The 21,254-nt window shown below is 41.4% G+C and overlaps 2 protein-coding genes across 11 annotated transcripts in view; both read left to right on the top strand.

The window, feature by feature from the left end:
- Nucleotides 1–21,254, top strand: part of LOC148420092 (serine/threonine-protein kinase VRK1-like) — a 311,189-nt gene that overhangs the window by 72,386 nt on the left and 217,549 nt on the right. The window lies entirely within an intron of this gene.
- The window catches only part of LOC148420094 (uncharacterized), a 235,676-nt gene that overhangs the window by 28,645 nt on the left and 185,777 nt on the right, over nucleotides 1–21,254 (top strand). The gene's annotated exons all lie outside the window — the stretch shown is intronic.

The raw sequence follows: 21,254 nt of genomic DNA on the forward strand, positions 1-21,254 counted from the left end.
ATGATTGTGCAATTGACCTATTGCCCGGGACAACGCCTCCAAGGGGTCGCCTATACTCTCTGTCGGGTCCAGAACGGCAGGCCATGGAGAGGTATGTCAACGAGTCGCTAGCGGCGGGCATCATACGTCCTTCCTCTTCTCCGGCGGGGGCAGGGTTTTTCTTTTCCGAGAAGAAGGACAAGACTCTCCGCCCTTGTATCGATTATCGGGGCCTGAACGATATCACGATTAAGAATAGATATCCTCTTCCACTAATGACCTCAGGGTTTGAGCTACTGCAGGGGGCTGCCTACTTCACAAAGCTGGACCTACGCAATGCCTACCATCTCGTGCGGATTAGGGAAGGCGATGAATGGAAGACTGCCTTCAATACCCCGCTCGGACACTATGAGTACCTAGTCATGCCCTTTGGACTCACCAATGCCCCAGCGGTCTTCCAGGCACTACTCAACGATGTCCTGCGGGACATGCTCGACAGATTTGTATTCGTTTACCTGGATGACATTCTCATCTTCTCCAAGACGCAGGGTGAGCATGTTCTCCACGTTCGCGCAGTTCTGCAACGCCTGCTGGAAAACTCTCTGTTTGTCAAAGCGGAAAAGTGTGAGTTTCATGCCTCATCAGTGTCCTTCTTGGGCTACATAATCGCTAAGGATAGCATCAGTATGGATCCCGCAAAAGTCTCGGCTGTTACTTCCTGGCCAACGCCCGAAACCAGAAAACAACTGCAGCGCTTTCTTGGCTTTGCTAACTTTTACAGGCGATTTATCAGGAATTACAGCGCCACGGCAGCTCCTCTTACGGCTCTCACCAGCCCCAAAACCCCTTTCCGGTGGAACCCAGGTGCCGAAAGGGCCTTCCAGGAACTCAAGCACCGCTTCACATCGGCCCCAATCCTTCAAATGCCAGATCCTGGTCAACAATTCATGGTCGAGGTTGATGCATCGGAGACTGGGGTTGGGGCCGTTCTCTCCCAGCGGTCACGGAAGGATGGGAAACTCCACCCTTGCGCATTCTTTTCTCAGCGCCTCTCTCCCGCAGAGAGAAATTATGACATAGGAAACCGCGAACTACTTGCCGTAAAATCCGCCCTGGAGGAATGGCGACACTGGCTGGAGGGAACGAAGATCCCCTTTGTGGTGTGGACAGATCACAAAAACCTCGAGTATATCCGTCAGGCTAAGAGGCTGAACTCCCGCCAAGCTCGTTGGGCATTGTTCTTCACCAGGTTCAACTTCAACCTCTCCTACCGCCCAGGATCCCAGAATATCAAGCCGGACGCCCTCTCCAGGCAGTTTGAACTTGAGGACAGTTCATGCCGGGACCCCGAGACTATCCTTCCCCCGTCATGTGTCATTGGCTTGCTCACCTGGGAGATCGAGGAGAAGGTGAAGTCAGCTGCCAAGGGGCAGACTAAACCAAGCCAATGTCCCAGTAACCGTCTGCCTGTCCCCGACTATCTTCGTTCCGAAGTTCTACAGTGGGCTCACTCTTCGAAATTGACTTGCCATCCCGGCATTCAACGGACCCTGATTGTCCTCAGGCGACGGTTCTGGTGGCCCTCTATGGAGAGGGACGTGCGTGAATTTATCCAGGCCTGTCCCATTTGTAGTCAGAATAAATCGTCACATCAGGCTCCTTCCGGGCTGCTGCGCCCCCTTCCTGTTCCGCATCGCCCTTGGTCTCATGTTTCACTTGACTTCGTGACCGGTCTACCTCCATCAAACGGTAACACAGCCATCCTGTCCATAGTTGACAGATTCAGCAAAATGGCTCACTTTGTTCCCCTCCCGAAGCTTCCCTCCGCAAAGGAAACGGCACAACTCCTGATTGACCATGTTTTCCGCCTACATGGGCTTCCCCTTGATGTGGTGTCAGACAGGGGTCCTCAGTTCAGGGCGGCTTTTTGGAAGGAGTTTTGCCGGCTCATTGGCGCTACGGCCAGCCTGTCCTCCGGGTTCCATCCGCAGACCAACGGGCAAACGGAGAGAGTAAATCAGGAGATGGAAACTGCCCTCCGCTGTCTGGCATCCCGAGACCCTGCCTCCTGGTCGGCCCAGCTCCAGTGGGCAGAGTATGCCCACAACACGCTGACCAGCTCCGCCACAGGAATTTCCCCCTTCGAATGCGTTCACGGCTACCAACCTCCGTTGTTTCCGGCTCTAAACGACGACGCCACCTGCCCGTCTGCCCTTGCCTTTGCTCGGCGGTGCCGCCGGACATGGGCCCGAGCCCGCTCGGCCTTGCTGCAGGCCAGTAAACGCTACACTCGGACGGCCAATAGGCGGCGTACTTCGGCCCCAACGTACCAGGTGGGTCAGAAGGTCTGGTTGTCCACTAAGGATTTGCCCCTTCGAGTGGAATCCAACAAACTCGCTCCCCGTTTCATTGGTCCCTTCCCCATCCAGAAGGTACTGAACCCGTCAGCTGTGCGTCTTGCCCTACCTCGCTCGATGCGTGTTCACCCAAGTTTCCATGTCTCCCGAATCAAGCCTGCAATAGATAGCCCCCTGGTTCCCGCGCTTCCGCCTCCTCCGCCTCCTCGGTTCGTTGATGGGGGCCCGGTGTACACAGTCCGGCGGCTGCTCCGCTCCCGTCGCCGCGGCAGGGGCCTCCAGTACCTAGTGGACTGGGAGGGGTATGGCCCGGAAGAGCGGTCTTGGATCCCAGCCCGCCAGGTTGTGGATGCCTCCCTGGTCTCTGACTTTCACCGCCTTCATCCTGATCAGCCATCTGGACCGTCTGGGCGTCGTGGCGCGCCCCGGCGTGTTGCCCGCCCCCCCGCCCATGGGGTTTCCCCGGCCGTTGGCCTTTCCCTCCCGCCCAGGGGTGGCCTTGGGACGTCGGGAGCCGTCCCTTGATGGGGGGGTTCTGTCACAGTCCACCATTTCAGCCACCTCACTTCCAGCTTCACCACACCCGCTCAGCCCTCCTTCTAATCAGCCTCGAACACCAACACCTGCAACCATTTACCCGCTCAGTATAAAGCCCGGTCACTTCCCTCCACAACCCGCCAGATCGTCTCTATGCGCTACGCCGAGCTTTCCAGCAATTCCTCCTGCCAGCCTGCCTGTTGTCCGACCCTGTTCGCCCTTGACCTCCCGATTGCCTGCCGAATTGACTGGATCCTTGGTATTTCGACCTTGCCTGCCTCTGACCACCCGCTAGCCTGCCGTCTTTACCTGTATGCCCGAGCCCCCCTCCCGTCTCGCTCCCTTTGCCCGACTCCCAGCCAAACCCCAGCTCTCCCGACTCCAGAACCCCCCAGACGTCTGTGCCACGCTCCCGTCAGCTCCCACGACTACCCGCACCTTCTGTTCAATAAACACCCTGCCATTGCCCTTACCAGTGCGTGCGTGCTCTTGGGTCCTCCCTCGTCCCGCCGTAACAGTTTACTCCTCTTTTGAAATGTCTTGCTTCCTCTCAGTATGATATAATACTGTAATACACTTCCATAAAGATAACCAAAATGAGCACAGTACTATAATTATTAGAGCATGGAGCAAATCAGTGTTGACTCAAATTGAGAAGCAATTTGGCCATTCGAAATGAATAACAAATTAAAATGTTCCCTTTTGACTCATCTGCGTCATACTGACATCAGCAATGAAGTGTTTGTGTATATTTTAGCTGGCTAATGAGCATTAGACTTGTAAGTGAACAGTCGAGGAAGGCCACCTATCCATCATCAACATACAGTATATGTTGTGACTTCCCTGGTGTCTTCTTATGCTGTGCAAGCAGAAATAACGTTTCTAAAGTTGGACTCTAAACTGTAGAATCCCTCCTTTGTTAGTTTAGTGCCGAGGTAGCTAGTATGAAGGATGGAACTCGGATGGATTTAAAAGTTTACCCAAAAAGAAAAAAAAAAAAACACCCTAGGTTCTCTGGTTGGCTGGTGTATGGGTAGGGGATCCTTATGTTGAAACAAAAAATATAATAAATACAAAAACGAAAATGCTAAAAACATAAACGTTGACATGGCTAGTTCAGTGCATTGACCAGTGTTGGAATTATTTTTGCGAAAAATGAATAAGGCGGGTTGGTAAAGTGCTTTAGATAACATATGGTGTAGATACCATCATTATCAAATTGGATTTTGATGACACGTGAGATGTTTTGCATCAAAAAATACTCTAATTTGAATGGATTTGGGAATTCGTGATGAAATGGTAAATGAAAAGAAATTGCTAATTTGGGAAATGACTTAATTATTATGTTGTATTATTCTGGATTCTGGCTCAGGCCCGATTCATTTGTTTGTTTTCAAATAACACTATCATATATATAATATTGATTCATAACAATAAAGCACCTGATTTTCATCATTTAATTTTATGTGCTTTTCAATGGTTACTTTTGTCCATTTCAAGTTATTTCAAGGACCATTGGTTTTCCTAACATCTGTCTTCAATAAACAGCCTCCTCAATTCACTATTTTGGCCTATCCGAATGTCTATTTCCTGACCCGACTTTCTCTTTTCTGTTAGCCAAAGCAGCTCCGGGTTCACTGCTGCCAGGTTTCTCAGCCAGCGCCGGTTTAACTGCCTTGTCAGTAGCACTGCTGCCCTAATCTCTATAACAGCCTCAAGTCGGCCCTTAAGGAGTTATGAAACAAAGAATGAAAGAAAGGAGATTTTTTTTTTTTAATGTTTCCAAAACAAGCAAATGAGCAAACTAGCTCATGTATCAATGCACCAGCAGGATGTTTATGCAGCTTCCCCTCGGCCCTTTGAGAGAAAAAGTGTTGGATAGAAGTTGGAGGTAAAATACAAGAAGCAGATCAAGCACAAAATGATCGGTCTTGTGTTTTGAATTACTCAGGGTTTCTTTTCATATTTCACTTCTGCTTCTCTATGCTTGTTCACCTTTTCTACGGTACACTTTCTACCTATTTTTTCTCCTCTTTTTTTTTTTTTTGTAAAGTACTGGTTAAATTTTGCTCCTATAATATTAAGATCACTTATAGGAGCCTTTTTTACAGCCCACACATTGTGTGAGAGCACATCTTCAGGGTACAATTTGACCTCCTCATTTATGATTTTTTTTTTTTCCTCAGGGCAAAAAAAAAAAAAAAAATCAATGAGGTAACACTTTGGCTAAAATTATTGTAATTATGTGGATGACCCCATTGCAGACATCAGGCTGTCGCATTCATTACATTTTCCTCAGTAATTCAAAAGAAGCCAGTGAAGGTTTGGACTTGTATTTTAGTTTCTTTTCAAACCACCATCTTGCACGTTTCTATTCTTTGTGAGTACAGTATGGGTAAAAGACCTTTTCTTTGTGAGCTTGACTCACATCAAAGCGTGGTGACATGAGTTTGGTGTGAACACAACTGACCTCAACCAGACAGAGCAATTTTGGAACGAACTACAAGAGATTGCGAACAAGGCCCTCTCGTCCGATATCTGAATAAATGGAATGGACAAAAACTGCAATTCTTGTCATAATTACAGGAAAAAAAGGGCAGAAAACCAGTTCAGAAAACACTTTCAATTCATACTCTGTACTCAATGTTTTCCCTGCTTGGGTCAAATATAATTTAAATGTGCGACTGTCTATATGAGTTTGGGTGTTATAGGGATCTCCCAAAAATAATTAATTTCTACTAGATGTTGTAGAAAAGATATTATATATTATATTTAAACAAGTAAACTGTTCCATTGTTCCAGTATCTCTATCAGTGCTTATATTGTATGTTAAACTCCCAACCTCTGAAATTTGCTCCGATATTGCAACACTAACATCCCTTTAGCACCCTGACAAAACTTTTGGCCAAGTGGAGTAGTGCTATTAGCAGTGTAGAGTTACTTCAATTTTTTTACACATGATATACTAATAATTGAATGATCTAAAATATTTGCTTTAATTTCTGAAGCAATGAATAATAATATTCCTATGTAAACTAATAATTTATTTACAAATTCATATACCGCATCTCCTCCTTGGAGGCTGCTAAGTTTTCAAACCTGTTTTCTTTTTTTTTCTGTATCCTCAATGCCCTTTTTCAGTATGAGCCGTCGACTCGTCATTTCATTCAATGACTTTCACAAATCATGCAGTGGCAGTGCTATGATCGGAGAAGGACAATTTGTTAGGCGTATGCATGAGTAAGCAGAGGGAATGAAGTGGTTGTGTGCGCATGGCAGTGGGTGTTTTTGCATTACTGTGATAACAAGTTTCAATTTGAACTAAAGAGCGGTCATAATGTCTGCATGAAGATATTTTGGCTATTTGTCAGATACACAGGTAAAAAGACCAACTTTAATGGGTTTGGCTTTGAATATATCAGCATGTATTAGTGCAATGATGAATGTATTAATCCAGAAAAGATTTGGTCTGGGTAGGGCTCGCAGCTCATCTAGTATTTGGTAACCGCAGATAAAAATGTGAGATGAGCTCTTCATAATTGTATGTATGTTCATGAAAAAAGAAAATATCTAAATAAAAATATAATATAAAAATATCAAACTTGGAAATTGAAAATGATATCTCTTTTTTTTAAGGAGTTGAAGCTTTGTGATCGTGTCCACAGATTTTACAACCAAGCTGATGGCTGATTTTCAAAATCATGAAGGTTTTGAGTCTTTTCTCTTTTGGATGTAACAGTTTTATTTGGTAGTTTATTTATTTGTAGATTTATTATTTATTTAGAATTTTTTAGATGAAGGCAGATTTTGATTATTTTTTTACAATGCCCTGTTACTGCGTTAGGATCAAACCAGAACCCATGTCTAACAGTAATTCTGTTATCAAACTGATAAGTGTGGGGATTCACAGATGCAATAATCTGGAATGTGTTTCTATGCCAGTCAATGTCCTGATATCAACCCAATAGAGTATGCAAGAGACAACAGATGACATCAGATCCATTAAAGAAACTGCAATTGAAGGTGGTTCGTGTAAGGATTTCGAAGAGGGAATTTATATTTGTGTAGGTAGATATATGATTACTTTTTTATGCATATTCATCTTCTCAAGAGCATCAGAAAATAAACATCTGCCGGTATCAATTAAGCGCAATGATTCTAGGAGAAGTGCTGATGGATTGACGTAGAATGTAAATGTTTTTAGTATTGTTTTTGTAATGCAAAATATCACCTATAAAGTCGTGTCTCATTTTGCTGAACAGAAAGAGTAAATCATGAAGGACGGTCAGCTCATGAATAAAATCAACATTAAAAAGAACGTGTATACTCTGAGGAATTTATCTGATGTCACACTACACTGTTTGTGTGTGGAGGAGGCAGTGCGTGGCCATGGAGGAGAAGGTGCTCAAAGTAAAAAGGGGACACTTGGAACAACAATCAAAACACATCATAAAAACTTGCTTTGTACTTTGTAAATACATGTAGCTGGACTAATGTACGTTTCTTGTGTGTTTCTGCGCTGCCTCCAACTGACTTCTCTCAGAGTGATTATTCCCAAAGCATTACATGGGGATAGTAATAATAATAATAATAATAATAATAATAATTTGGCAAAGGTTTAAGCCGAGTGAACTTCTTGACGCAACCACCTGGTTTTACCCAGGCTTAGGTTTTGGGCCTACAGTTTGAACTGGCAATAATAATCATAACCTGATAAAACTGGCGACCAGACCAACTTATCCACAGCAACATATAGCTTCTATGCTGTGGCTTAGACGCAGTACATCAATGCATTTTAACTAAAGTGAATACCTTCTTGCAAATTGCAGAAACACCTGTACAGTTTCACGCCTTTACACACTATGTGTGATTAGATGGTGGTGTGACACTTGCTCACAGGCTGTCAGTTGCCAGCTTCTCCTACTGCAGGGCCGACTCAGCTGTACAGGGTATCTTTATTTTCTGTATGTAGTGCATTTCATACATAAGGTAACTACACGTGCTACACAAAATTAAAAATATATAAAACATGAGTTACAAACAAAAAAAGGGAGATATTTAAAAGTAAACTAGGTTAAAAAAAAGAACATAAAGTGCATTTAAGAATTTTTTTTTCACAGTCACGCCCATCAGCTTGTGATCACTGGTGAGGTAGGATCATCGAGTGATCAATAAATTGGGGACTTTGCCAATGGGCTCAGTTCCTTCTTTAATGCAGTAGACCCATACATTGTTCGCATCACAGCAGATGCACTAAGATAGTTGAACTCCTCCCCAACCTGAAGGAGGCACTCCACCCTTTTCCGACTGAGGCCCACAGTCTCAGGTTTGGGGCTCTGAGTCAAGCCGCTGCTTCTCAACGTTGAGAGGACCCAGCTGAGGATGCTTAGGCATATGGTTAGGATGCCTCCTAAATGCCTCACTGATGAGAAGTTCCAGGCATATTCCACTAGAAGGAGTTCCCAGGAATGACTTAGGACACACTGGGGAGACTATTTGGCTGTGGTCGGCCTGGGAACACCTCAGAATCGCCCCTGGGGGAACTGGACGAAGTGGCTGGGCTTTCCTGCTAAAGCTGCTGGATAAGCGGATGGATGGATGGACGGATAGATCGATGAATGTTTTCTAAAATTCTATAAAAAGATCCTAATCATGAGGGATGGGACAAGAGCTCGTATAATTACATATTGCAAGATTAAAACACCATGAGATTTCTCGTTCTTGCACGTCATGAGATCGTTGTTGTTTTTTTTTTTTTGGGGGGGGGGGGGGGGGTGGGGCTTGTTGGGCCACAAGCGCAATGGGATACACAGCAGAAAGCACTGCATGACGATAAAACACACCTTGGAGGTACGTTTTATTGGTGAGAAGGCCAGCCAATGTGTCAAAATAAACCATTACCATGCAAAATAATGTATGGATGCAAACACCTTGTTCTGCTTTTATTTTGAAGTCGTTCCTGAAAAAAGCATATCACATTGACAGTGACATTTTCAACTGCTCAAATGGTTCCATCCTACCAGAGTGAGTCGCGAGTTGCAACTCCCCTTGTAAACATGTTTGCTCAAATCAAGTTCAATTGCCAATTCAGGGCCATGACAACACCTTAATTACCCTTAAAGTTTGTTGTCTGGCACCCGTTGCCAGCATTTAGCGCAGCTTCCAGCATAAATTAGCCGCTAGCTAGCAGCGCTCAAATGCCAATTACTTTTCAGAGGCAGCTGACTGAATGTAAATCAAAACTGCACGTTTTGATGGTGACATGTTTAATGTTGCGAGCGGTTACTTTTGATGTTACTCTGATGTCACTTCTCCCATGAAAAAAAAAATACATGGGGAGAGAGCTAAAACCTCACAATTTAAGTTAAAAAATGTTTAATATCAAACAATGATAAAGTGGAAATGTCTTATCTGGTCTTCTGTGTTTATAATTCGTTTTCCTGAATACAAAGAAAATATATTTTTTTAAATTATTTTTATCCTCTTACCTAAATACTCACTGGAAGCAGTGCAATTTGTGCAATTTGTTATACTAGCTCAGATATAGCTGAAAAAGAAAACATTTTGCCAAAATCTCATTCCTATAGACTCGATCTTGTGAGATATCTTTCTCGTGTGATTTATGTCCTGTTCCATTCATGCTAATCATAGGTGAGGGTAAAAAAAAATAGCATTCACACGGATTTAAAAAGTAGACCCATGTCCATGATTTATGTGACCAGGGAGAGGGATTCTTGATGTAATTTTGTTTATGCAACTTAATATTATATATTTTAATGCTACAAAGCCAAAGACACACAAACGCATCCACACATGTATGCACGGACTCATATACACACACACACACACACACACACATTTATACGCACACTCTAAGCACATGCGTTTACCTCTGTTGTGAATGACCCCAATGCCACAGGCAGAGTTTTCACAATAAACTAACCTTGATCAATAACCTGCTGTGGACCTCAGCTAAACCTGCTGGTCCCCCTACTGCTGGATTTCAATATCACGGCTGTTTGAACACTATAGCCGAAGGCCAGCTGTGTGCGTGTGTGCGGGTGTGTTTATGTGTGCATGCAAAAATGTGTGAGTCTTTTTGTACGTATCTATGTGTATATACTGAACTGTTGCCGCTGCATGAATTTGTGAGAGCCTAGAGCATGGGTGATTGTGGTTTATGGATGCTGCATATGAGTGCTTAAATAAAACTTTGTGCATGAGTTTTCAGAATGTGAGAGTATTTATGTCTGTGTGCGTTTGTGTAAATGTGTCTTAAGCTGCTGTGTTCCACTGATGCCTGGGGGTTTGCAGTGAACGGTGCTAACCGGCCCTCTGAACTCTTCCCTGGGATGAAAAAAAGAAAGCCACTGGGCATGAGCAAGAGGACAGCATGCCATTTACCTGGGCTACGGATGTTTTTCAAAACTGGCAAGAGGGACTTGAACACATACACACACACACAGATACTCACATTCACACAATAGTAGACACTCCAGTCTTTGCCTCAAACGCAAAAGCACACCTTTGCTCCCTTGTCTCAAACACAAAACCACTTCAAACATTTTCACGTTTATTTTATTTATTTATTTTGGGAGGCGAGACAGGCGAAACTACCCTTACATTAAAAAAGCCAAACCACTTTCTTCATGTGCCCTTTTCTCACTTCCTCTTAAAAAAAAAAAAAAAAAAAACTGCATCAGAGGGACTTGTTAGTTTATGTCCAGCGTTATAAAAAATAATGAAAAAAAAAAGGACTCTTTGTTCACAGTCATATGATGCTTTGTGTTGCTGGCATTTCAATGTAGATAAATGCTGGGAAATAAACTACAAACAGTGACACAGTGGTGCAGTTCATCAAGTCATTTCACCTCCTGTGTGTATGTCACGGAAATGTGACTTTTCTGAGAAATGGCTACAATATGTCTACTAATTTAGTAATAAATCACAGGAGAGGTATAAAAACCATTATCCTCACCCTCTGCCTTACCTGAACTTGTATTAGTCGTGTGAGTAGGTGTGCGTGCGTGTGTGTGTGTGTGTGTGACTGTGAAAGTGTGGAGTTGAATACCGGTGACCCAGATGTGTTAATTGGGTCATGGGAACACCACCGCCCACACACTGGGGGTTATGGGGTAGGCTTAGTGGTGTGTGTGTGTGTTTGCGTGTGTGTGTCTGTGTGCAGACAGGGTTAGGACACTGGGGCAATGCCCTGATTATACTCAGATTAGTTTGGGGATTTCACTGCTCCTCCTCTTGAGCTTTACTCCTCCAGATAATGCTGTCTTTTCCTTTTGTTTCCCCCTCGTTTTTTCCCCACGTAATGTAATTCTTTTGCTCTTCTATTAGCTCTATTTTTGGGGCTATTTAAAGAAGGTCTAAAAATGCACAAGAAAACGTGAGTAAGAGGCGCTGTATTTACCCCTCAAATATTGATAATTGCAGCATCGATCGACAGACGTGATCCCCCTTCGGTCAGTGATCAGGCCGTATATTTTATTCAAGGCTCTGCGCCATAATGCATGCAGGGAAAACGCGGAAGAGCTGGCAAAAGGTGGTCGTTCATCAGCAACAGGTCGATTTGGCGAGAGATTGCCCTGCTCTGTCTGGATTTAGTATTATGAATTGAGTCTAAAGTTGAATCTGAATGTGACAGGTTGCAGGAAAAGTATGAAATATAGATGTAAGGATTGTACGCAGGGGTGAAAGAAATGCTGCATTATACTGTGAGGTGTTGATACTGTTAATATTTACAGTAGCCCGCATAAGTCTCTTAACAGGAACATCAATATCCTAGGGACATTTTCATACAATCATCTATCCAGAATGTTGACCAAAAAAGCTGTGCGATATTTGAGATTTCGATATCGATCAATACCAAGTAAATACTAGTTACAGTATCACCGATACTGATACTACTTTTGTTTTTATAACATATTTTGGTATTTAAATTCGGTATTTTTTTTCTCAAATTAAATGTTCTTGTTCTTAACTATGCCATAAAATTATTAAAGTTCTACATTTAGCATCAATAATATCAAAACAAAACAAATGATTAAAGTTACTGGCTAGCATGGAAAGTGTTTCCCATGTGTATGAAATAAAGAGGGATTGCGTGAGGGACCCATGAGAAACTAAACTGAATAAATCATGTGAAGGATTGATTCTAATTCTTTGGAATCAATACGATACTGATATCAACCTTAGTATGGATTGTATCTATAATGGGATTTGATCTGCACAGCCCCATTGACCATCCCTATTGACGCATACGTTGCATCTGTACTTAGAAGACAATTTTTAGTGTAAAACCTCTCTCGGGAAAGGTCCGATCACCTGTAGAAAATATTGTTCAAAGGAAAAGAGAATGTGCAGCTGCAAATGGAAATGGAGTGCCAAAAGCATCCCCCTTCCCTTAAAGGTCACAGGGATTTGCGCTCGGAGAGAACAGACATGCGGTACAAGCCTGCCAATTGAAGCAAACTTGTGGCCAGCCGGTGAACATCCAGTGGTCGCACACAGCCAAGTAGCGTCCAGTGAGAAAAACCCAGGCCAAACAATACCCTCAGGCTAGTTGGCATAGTTCAAAGTGATTGGTGTGTACAAGAAGATGTAGTGGTCTGCTGCCAGTAAACAAGCTTAGGGCTACCCTTACCGGTCATGTGACCTTTGCCTATCATTTCAGAGGGAGGCCTGTTTCCCTCCTGAGATTTTCTCATTTACTCGCACACACATGTGGGATGTGGTCAGTCTCTCCCTTTGGCGGGTTGGTATCAATCCAGTCCTTGAGGTAAGATGGCACACACAACACGACTGCCTCCTCAAACAGCACACGTGCCACTCGACTAAACACATACGCTCAGACACACAGGCTCGGGATCGCCAAAGCAATATTTACAGCCAAGTCCACTTACAGGCCATGGGAGGGTAAACACACACTTTGGCCAAATACACGCATTTGCCAAAACTAGCAGTGTCATCACACACGGCAGGGAATCCCAGTATTTGGCTCTGTGTCTCTGTGGGAAAATCCATCAGAGGAGAAGGGGAAAAAAGGGGGGATTTGGTGAGGGGGCCGTTTTTGGCTGGGGCGGTGAATTGAGTGTGCTATGAAAAGCTGGACAATCAAATATTATACAATGTTTAACACATCATTTTCATTCCCCGGCGATTTCATTCCCTGCCTGCGTTAATTGCTGCTGTGCTACCTGCCACCAGTGGTCCTTTATGAAATGACTTTTGAATTGAAGCATATGGACAAGGAGCCGCGACGGGAGTCTAGAACGACTTGAGGAAGGGTCCCATTAAATAAGAGCTGGCTAATTACTTTGTCCTCCCTTTTGTCCTGCGCTATCCAGGATCTCGCAGCCATTCATATATCTTACTGTAATGAGTCAAGCCAGGGCCTGGCACCTCGGCTCGGTAATTAAACATATAAATTCTCCCTGTGCAGAAATATTTGTACTTACTAGGATTGATTTATACAGCTCCCTAAATTGCCCTGTTGAGTTTATTTTTAATGGCTGATTTTTGTTTCTTTTGGTCACAGGATCTGTGAAGGAGGGACTCATCACTTTAGTGTGGGAAGCTGAGTATTTTCAATTAGGCAGAAATCTTATTGTTGCTGCTTTATGCTTTATGTAGATGCCGTAGATGCTATAATATATATATATATATATATATATATATATATATATATATATATATATATATATATATATATATATATATATATATATATATATATATATATATATATATATATACTGTATATACTGTATATATATATATATATATATATACCCAACCCATCATTTTGTGTACACTACAGTGGACATTTTTTATTGTCTATACGTATATTTGTGTCATTGGAGCTACTCTACTAAATTCTAGTGTGATCAGAAGAGAACACTCTGGCCTTTCCAATGATATCCTGTGTTTGGGATGGAATGCATTGATATTGTCTTCCTGAAAAAATTGAAACAACAGTAGATATACATGAGTGGGCTGTGTCTCTGGAGGATATAAGTCAAAATTGCATTTGAAGGGGATTGGCAATTCATTTAAATAATAATTGAATCATGCTTTTCAGGATATGTAAAAACACATGTAAATTTACGGCAAAAATAATAACACAATTCTGTAGCAAATAAGCATAGAGTATCAGATGCGTATTTTTTTAAAATTTTTGTTCTCACTTTCTGCTTTGTGTCCATTTTGTCAATATACCATTAATGATCTTGAAGTACGGAAACTTTTCTACAGATTTTGGTTCTGATTTTGGAGATGCAAGGCCACCAAAACTCAAAATCAATTAATTACAAAAAAAAAAAAAATCCTCAACTGTCGTATTTGCCTTTCTGCAAATGAATCACCCCCATACTTTGTATATCTCCACAAAGTCTTCTTCATTTAATGGCCCCTTCTCAATTTAAAAGGAAATCCTTCAGAGAAAATGCACCAAGGTAAAGTTTTCATTAGTCTTTTTCGTTTGTGTTGTGTATAGTGACCACAGAGCCATGGGTGGGTTTTGGTCTGTCCAATGCTTGGATGGGCTGATTCACCTCAGTAAATCCATCATTTCGGAATTCTGACTCCTCAGCCTGCGTGACCACAGGTACCGCTGTGCTGATGCTGGTCAGTCAGAGGCTTGTGTGCGCGTTTGTGTGTACGCGTGTGTATGTGGCTTCTATTTTCACTTAAAAAGTACATTTTAACATGCTAGGATTCAATAAACGTGCTCATGAAAAAATGGATGGATTCTTTTGAAAAAAAAAGGAATTTCGAGCTATTAATTTACTTAATAAAAAAGTGTTTCAGTCATTGTTTTATCATTGAACCTCATTGTGGAACATAGAGTACATTTTAAATTCATGACATCGTATAACATTTTATTACCGGCCCGTGGCTTGCATGCCCAATGCGGAGCAATTTTTTTTTTACTGCATATCTAATTCTCTGTGGATTTGAGATTAATCTAATTGATGTATCTGTTTCGACAATTGTTTAATGTCAAACGTCGCTAAATCAATGCGAGATGGCTCTCACTACATGTAGGGCACAGGTCAAGCATCTGAGTCAACTCTATGGATTGCACTGTAATATTATTAGCTAAAGAAGAATCCACTTTTAATAATAAAACGCTACATTGGGAAAAATGCTGTCATATTATATTATTGAAAGAAACTTAACATTGTAATCGTAATTAGTTTGTCATTTGGCCATTCATTCGTGTGTCACATTACCTGTGGGTTATGATTTCTTTTTTATTTCATCGCTAAATGAGCAGGCTTAATACAAGCCGAAGGGACATTGGCTTTACTCCTGCACTCATTCTTCCTTCTCCATTTCATGTACTGTATGCAGGCTTACAAAAGCGTCATATAAAACCGCATGAGCCCCAATTTCCTCCATGGCTGATGGAATTCCCTATTAACCGGCTGCAGAAAGTCTCTCAGCTGGGAGTCCCAGTTTGAAATGCGCTGCGTTAAAACCTAATGAATGTCATAATTAACTGGATATACTTTACATTTAGAACGGAATTGGCCCGTTATAAAACCATCTACCTTTTAACCCCTTACTCACCCCTGTCCCCGTCTCATTGTCTCTCATTATTCACCCTCTAAAATGACATTTCCCTAGTTTGGCTCACTTTGGTTTTCCTTTGTAACTTTCCTAATTTCTTTTAATTTTTTTGTCTGCCTTTTTTTTTTTTTGTCAGCCAGAGTATGCAGGTTTCACAGCATTCCTGACACTTTTGTTAATAAATCATTGTGAAGTTAATGAAAATGGCATTCAGGCATAACCAAAATGATTGTGTTCTTTGTCATGCTAATAAAGTGAAAGATGTTCATCCACTGGTGAATGTCTGCACATTACCAACAATTTCGGATTGTGTGTGTGTGAGTGCGTGCGCATGCATGTGTGTGTGTGTGTGTGCCTGTTGCAAACATCCCCCGCCATCACGCCCTCTCTCTTCCTCACCCCATCCTTGTGTTCTCTCACCCGCTCCTTTTTCAAAGTTGAATGCTTTTGCATATTTATCCCATAGGTTATCAAGAAGAATGCAAAAGGTTCTTCAAGCAGATGCTCGTGTAGCACTGAATTGCTTCAAGGGAAGAAAAAGGCGATGGTCGCCATGACTTGTTGTTGACCTCAACATACTTTTTTCTTTGCCAGCACGCCCCTCTGCACCCCAGCCTTGCTTTCCTCTCCATTTACCACCTTTGTGTCTAGGCCATACATGCAGGAGAGCGGAACTTAATTTACCTCGCAAGTTTGAAATAAATCAAGCCTTGGCAGCTTCTGCCAGTGTTCTGAAGGGCAGTGATACAGTATGCAGAATACGGCCAACTTCAACAACTACCCAGCTTTGCGTGACATTTTCAGAATTTTTTTGTTTGATCGAAGACTATTAATAGGATTGCAGACTTCTCTTTGAAAAGGAAATTACAGTTTGGTTCCTATCCATGAGGTTGAGATTTGACGATTTTTTTTTCCCCCAATTCCTCAAAGATGAGCTATACCCTTTCATATATAGGATTAACAATCGCTTTGATTTACAAATTATATCGCCAGTTTTAAAGTTATTTATAGTTTTCTTTTTGGTTTTAGTTGCACTGATATTGCAACACAAAATGGAAGTAAACACGTCCTAAATACACAACAGATATCAAATTAAATCTTGGTAAAATCTTAATCCTAATTTATTATTGTGATGGCTTAATTTTGACAGTGTTTTTCTATAAACTTGATACTGGGTTCCAATTGTCCAAGCCTACTAGTGAACACGACACCAGGGCAAGTCAAAAAGACTCAAAGACTATCAGACTGTTGTAAATTTGAAGGCTGCAAATGAGACCGTTTTCCAGATATTGCTACTTTTCAACCTTCATTCAATATTTTTTTAATGAGAGAATTATTCAACAAGTCAACAAGTGTATCTTCATACTAGTTTTCTTTAAGTAATTCTGTGATGGTCATGTGAAAATATTTTCAGAAATTTGATGAAATGAAACAGAATGATCCATTTTCCATGACAGCTACATGCATTCCAGACTTTTGAGTAACATTTAGTATGCCTGTGTGTGTCTGTTTGTGTGTGTTTTATTTGAAAAAGAAAAAAACAAACCTAAATAGAGAAACAATCATTCAAGTTGAGCATTGTTACAAAATATTTTTCTGGAAAATGCATAGAAAACATATGATATACCCAAAGATTTATCTGATTAAGTAAAGTTTACCTTCTTTTAAATATAAAGACAAAAATAAATTCATGTAATGGTGGTTAAGTGCTTCACCCTTGTTTTCCCTTTTTTTCATAGATTGCTCAGTTGGTCTTCAGCATCAGGTACGATTTGTCGTTTTCAAGAACCCAAAATGCTGGGAAAAAAAAGGGAATGGAATATTTGACGGTTGTGTGCTCCTACAATGAAGCTGAAATCTCTATCATTATCCTGTATCAGCCAGTCCCTTTTTAAAAAGCAGAGTTACTGCTATTTTACATGAATTTGAGGGCCTGCCGCTGCTATGGGGTGTGGAATACATTTGTCAGGTCGCTCCGCTCGAGCTGTTCTCATTTTCACTCTCACGTTTTCACGTATGTACGCTCTCAGACACATGCACAAAAACACACACAAAATCTCACACACTAATGATAATTTCATAAATTGAGTGTGTGGGTAGCTAAGTAAGTGCGATTTTATTTCTGTGTATGCAAGGAATATAAATGTAACTTTAAAAAGATACAGGATAATATAAAGCTGCAGCATGTTTGGTATTATAGAAAATACATATTATAGTATGGTAGATTTTTTTTTGTCTGTTTTTCCGAAGAACAGACACTAAACTGTAGTAATGTGAAATACTAAAAAAAACACATGAATGCATAATGAGCAAACATTATAATAGATTAAATAAAAAAAGTTACGAAAAATTGAAGGATAACATATCCAAGGAAAGCGGTCAAAAGATTTTCGTTGCTATGCTTTAACAATAAGAAGATTTCTTTTTGTGAACTGTTATTGCCTTGGACAAATTTGTGTGTGTTTGTGTGTGTGTGTGTGTGAGAGTGCTCCTGCATGCAGTGTGTGTATGTGTGTGCGTGTGTATGTGTGTGTGATCTTGGACATGGTAGCTTAAGGGGACATCTGTTTGCCTGGAGGAGGGGGCAGATTCATGTCGTGTGTTTGGGCACTTGGGGGGCCACAAGGGAACTCAGAGGAAGACACAAACACACGAGCCCAAATGGCAGTGCTGGCTGTTTCATTCAAGAGGTCATGTTGGAGAAGGTATCTGCAGGCAAGGGCAGGGGCCACAAAAACAACAACACTTCACCTAAGCCCAATTAAAGAGGGTCTGAGGCCGGAGTCTGAACAATATGTTCCACATTAGCATCACTGCTTTCACAGACTTTCACTCACTGGCCGCTAGACTGTAGTCGCAATTCAATGTCTGCATCCTTTGCCAACTGCGTTTCTGGGAGCTCATGTCATTTCAATGCAAATATACGGAATCAAGACGAATTATTCAGTGGGAAAGAAATGTGTCCTCTTTGCTACTCAGTTGGTGTGACCACATGTATCATCCTGCAGACCACATCCCAAAATGAACAAGTAGTAGCAGAGTGAAATTTCAATTAGAAAAATAGTGATCCATAAGTGGTGATGGAAGAATGGTTAGCACGTCTGCCTCACAGTTCAGAGGTCACGGCTTCAATTACAGCTTGCTTTGGCCTTCCTGTCTGGAGCCCAGGCGCTCAAGAAAACTAACCACTGTGTAGCGTAATACTGCAGCTCAAAACTTCAGACACTAGTCGGTGGAAAAACTACCCAGTTTTGCCAGAGGAAGGTAGTAGTAGCTAGTATAGATTGGAAAATCTTCATTTTAGTAGTTCAGTCGCTCGGCTTGGCTCTCTATCTAATATAACCATCACGATCATCAATAAAACTATATATATATACATATATATATATATATATATACATATATATATATATATATATATATATATATATATATATATATATATATATATATATATATATATATATATATATATATATATATATATATATATATATATATATATATATATATATATATTCATCCAAAAACTTACAAGTACAGTAGTAGGTAACAAACTCATTGACAAACACTTTTGGAGAAAAGTCCACGTGGTAGCTGATGGTCTTTCCAAAAACAGAATAAAAACAAACAATAACAAGAAAAAAAAACCCTAATAAAATAATAAAATATAAAATAAAGCATGTCCGGGGCATGCAATTCTGTCAGTACAGGACCAATCTCTCAAAGCCATTTGCCAAGTCTTCTTCCGCCCTCAAACACCGTCTCAACAAACCATGCCATCCTGAACCCAGAAGAGGAGGTCAGCATGTTAAGACTGAGGTTGGGTTTGCCCTGGAGTGCTAAGTTTTGGACAGTTTTTTTGTCAGCTTTCAAACACGGGTTACGAGGCGGGGAGGTGCAGGGGTTATAGCTTCGGGAAGCTAGTAGTGAGGGCACAGCAGCAGAAACCTCCTTCTCCTTATTTAAAAAAAAGACTCTCCCTCCATGAGAGATCTCCTTTGTGAAACACAAGAGCAGGAAATGCAAAGACCGACCGACATTTCCGCCAAGTAAGGAGTGGGAAAAGGTTGTCAAAAGTTCCGGCAACAAACTCCAACGGAGGCAGACATCGCCCCAAAGCACTCATGAGAGGTCATCCATTTTCCCCCCCTTCCAACTACTTCCCTCCACACAACTGAGGTTGTGGCACAGAAAGGTGAGGCGGCTGATCCTGGACTGTGCAGGAGAGGGCAGCCGCTACCTCGAGCGTGCACAAACTCCAGTGTGGCCAGGATGAAAGGTAGTTAGAGCGGAGCGGACTGTAGGGTGTTCTGTATTGATGTTGGAGAAAATGAACTGACTCCTCATTGATCCACAGACAAAAAAATGTAGAAATAGAAACGGTAAATCTGGCTCTCTTGACTAACTGCTTAATGGTGACCATTTTTCCCTAGTTCCAATCATTTGTTCTTTGTTTTCTCCTTCTATGTAAACCGAGCCAACAGTCCAGCATTGATGTTTCTGGAGGGTAGTAAAGCATTCGGAAGTGTATCAGCTGCTTTTGTTCTGCTGGAGATGAGGAATGTAATGGTTCCTGGATCAATAGGGTGGGCCTCAGTAACTTCTCTTGGTGCTAGTGACAGCAAAGCAATAAGTAGACCACACTGTTCCGGGATGTGTATATGCCATCTGAGGTAAAGGGTGACAAGTGGATGACAGACAATTTTAATCATCCTTTAAATAAATAAATAAATAAACATCAGAAGGATGGAAAAACACGATGGATGACCAAGAGCTACTACCGCCATTAGTACACTATACTATATATTTGTATGATTTGGCTGATGACCATCACTATTGAAATTTTGCGAACAACTTTTGGAGAGAAATTGCTCACACACTTTGGAGGGACAGATAAACATTAAAAGGAGTTGGAACAATTTTTGAGGGCTTGGAGTTGTCTGCTATTTGAGATTTTGGTATCAAGCAATACCATGTAAATACTGATTGCAGTATTGCCACTATTATTTTATTTTACATCATTTGTCCTATTAACATGATTTTTTTCCAAATCAAATTTTTGCAGGGTTCCTAATCATACCATAACATTATTAATTCAACTTTTTTTTTTTTTTTTGAACAGCTAAATGACACTCGTGGCCAGAGCTCCTCTTAACATTATGCCAATCGAGCACTGTAGTTAAATTAATACGCAAACTGTTATTCTGGCATCAATGTTTTAAGAGGGGCGTTTGAGATGTTTCAGATGCTCCTAAAAATATTTGTGTCAAAGTCTCTGTTATGCAGAAAACACATCTTTTCACAAAACAAGTTCATTTTCAACTCTTGTCCAAAATAGATTGGTTCACTCGAATCAGCTATTTTCATACAGTGATTATTAAAGAACAGAATGAGGCAGAATCTTACTTTCTTTCCCTAGGTAAAGAATGGGATCCAATATTCCATATGGTACCACCAATGTTTACGTAGTAAGACAATACAATATTCTGTCGGCCTTGAGAGGTGTGTCAAGATGCTCGAAATTGGTTAGTTGCCTTATCAGATAACGTTTGGCACTGAAAGAGTTAATACTACAATTAGAATGAAATTAAAAAAAAAAAAAAAAAAAAAAAAACACGGTCCCAAATGCACCGAAAAGGGACTGCGTGAGTGATCCAGGAAAAACAAAATAAAAACATAAATGTAATTGGTCGATAATAACTGTGATATTGATACAATACCAACTTTTTTTGATTCTATCAATGCATGGGTTGATCAATGAATGTCTTCGGAACTCACAATCTGTCTGGGGAT

This window comes from Hippichthys cyanospilos, chromosome 8 (genome assembly GCF_059441005.1).
Source record: "Hippichthys cyanospilos isolate Australia breed blue-spotted pipefish chromosome 8, RoL_Hcya_1.0, whole genome shotgun sequence".
Classification (NCBI taxonomy): Eukaryota; Metazoa; Chordata; class Actinopteri; order Syngnathiformes; family Syngnathidae; genus Hippichthys; species Hippichthys cyanospilos.